Below are 2,723 nucleotides of genomic sequence, written 5' to 3'. Positions count from 1 at the left end.
CAATAAGACGGTTGGCTAAAATATATGGTTGAATTGTGTTAAAAGCAGATGAAAAATCAATAAAAAGAATTTGTGCATGGGACCCACTTCCCTCTAGAATGTTTGAGGAGCAAATGAAGCAGAGCGAGATTGGCATCTTCTACACCCCTGCGTGGCCTGTAGGCAAATTGCATGGGATCCAATGCATGTTCAGTTATCCTTAAAATATGTTGCTTTATCAATTTTTCAAAAATTTTCATTAAAATTGAAGCGAGAGCGACAGGTCTAAATTCATTGAGTGTTTTAGAACTACTACATTTTGGAACTGGGACCACTACAGCATCCTTCCAAATTTTTGGTACATGTTGCGTCTGCAGGGATTTATTAAAAATAAATTGGAATATGTGACTCAGCTCTCTTGTACATGTTTTGATCACACGCCCACAAATGTTATCAGGCCCTTGACACTTATTGATCTTTGTCCTACTGAACACATTTTCCACATCTTCATATGTGATATTGAAATGTTGATTATTATCCTTGAGTTTATGTTGGAGTCCTTGGACCTCCTGGCTAAAATCAGACTTATCAAAACGTGTATATAAAGAATTAAAAGCATTGGCAAGCTCCACATCTGATCCAAAACCCTCTGGAAAGACATGGCTACTATTACTGTGCTTCTGGGTGCCTGCTATCGTTTTCATACAGGACCAGGCAGAGCCAAGGTTATTTTCAGCCAGATTTTTTTCAAGTTTAGACTAATATCTTAGTTTTGCTTTATATATCTCACTTTTAAGCTCTTTGGTTGCTACATGTAGATCAGAGGCATTTCCCTGCTTATGAGCATGTCTTTTTTTTTTGTATACTATATTTTATAGACCTATTCACCCATGGTTTATTATTAGGGTATATTTTTACTTGTTTGCTAGGTATAATCATATCTCTACAAAAGGCCACATATGAACAAACAGCATCAGTCATTTCATCCAAGTCCTTGCATGATTCTTTAAAAATATCCCAGTCTGTGCAATCGTAACACTCCTGGAGACACATAACTGATTCCTCAGTCCATTCTTGTACTGCCTTGGTTTGCACTTTTCCCCTTCTCAGGACAGTACGAGATTATAAAATAACTTCAAGTATTTTGTGTTGATAAATTACAATGTTATCACATATTCAACATAATGAGAAACTACATTTAGACCACACTAGGGCTGTCTCTTTTTATCCCACAATTCTGAGTTCAATAAAGGCTAATTCACATGGCCCAAACAAACTGACATAATCTGACTTGATCACGCCATGACAACTTCAATGACAACAGATGATGTTTTATTAACAAAGTTCAGGAGAAGCACATTCAGTTAATAAACTCAATTAACCATAAGAGGTTTACATACAGCAGGCTTACCTCTGATCCATGACAGTTTTACAGCATCTCTCCTCACTTATAACTAATGCCATTCATACAATGTCTTATTCAGCAACTAAAGCGTTAACCAGTTTATGCTGACACTTGTAATTGAATAAATGTTGAGAAATGATCACAAGTTTCTGTTAAATTGAATAGATGCACATTTTAAAACATTAACATGTGGTGTAGTAGAATGTTACCATGCTTTAATGTTATAAACATTATTTATTCAGATACTGTACATTATTGTAGCTCCTGTTGTTCCTATTGTAGTCGATTTCTACAAAGCCCATCGTCCTTCTGGAAAGCGTAGTGTGCTCTGATTGGCCAGCTGACCCAGTGTGTTGTGATTGGCCGAACACCTCAAGCGTGTGTCGGAAATGTAACCCTTACCATAATCACAAGCTTCAGCTTCCAAAGACAGTGAATAATGTCGTCAGTTTTACCATATCAGTTCGAGCTGAGTCGATTCTGAAAATGCAGATGATCAAGCCGATCGATCGGACACTTACGGTGGAGCATTACTGACACATACATATTATGATTTCCACTCAAAGAGAGAGAAAGTGTGTGAGAGTGTGAGAGAAAGAGAGATAGTGTGTGTGTGTGTGTGTGTGTGTGTGTGTGTGAGAGAGAGAGAGAGAGAGAGAGAGAATATGTGTGTGTGTGTGAGAGAAAGAGAGAGAGAGTGTGTGAGAGTGTGAGAGAAAGAGAGAGTGTGTATGTGTGTGTGAGAGAGAGAAAGAGAGAGTATGTGTGTGAGAGAGAGAGAGAGAATGTGTGTGTGTGTGTGTGTGTGTGTGTGTGTGTGTGTGTGTGTGTGTGTGTGTGTGTGTGTGTGTGTGTGTGTGTGTGTGTGTGTGTGTGAGAGAGTGTGAGAGAAAGAGAGAGAGAGTCACTAATGCATTTTTAGGCTATGTTTATGTGGCGATACACGGAGGGATTTGGAAGTGATCAGCTAGCGACTACGCCACCCTGGAATCTTGTCAGGGACAATACAATGGAATTTCTGATTTAAGGCAACACAGGTTCTTTCACAGTAAAGTGGCAGGAGATGTGGATACAAAAAATATATAAATTTTATTAAAGATAAATACTTTATATAAAAAAGCACAAAACACAATCAACAACACTTAATATAGTCACTATATATGTATTAATATATGTCACTATTCAACAAGTTACACACAGAGCGACCTGAGAAGTCAGCGTAAAAGGAGCCGAGGCAGAGCAGGGGATAAAGGGCACATAAGGCCTACACGGCAAGTCACCTTTCCTGTACACCTGTGCACACACACTCACACAAGTACACACACGCCACTCATGACAC

This window comes from Abramis brama (genome assembly GCF_963993115.1).
Source record: "Abramis brama genome assembly, chromosome: 10".
Taxonomy (NCBI): Eukaryota; Metazoa; Chordata; class Actinopteri; order Cypriniformes; family Leuciscidae; genus Abramis; species Abramis brama.
Note: the sequence above shows the minus strand (reverse complement) of the source record.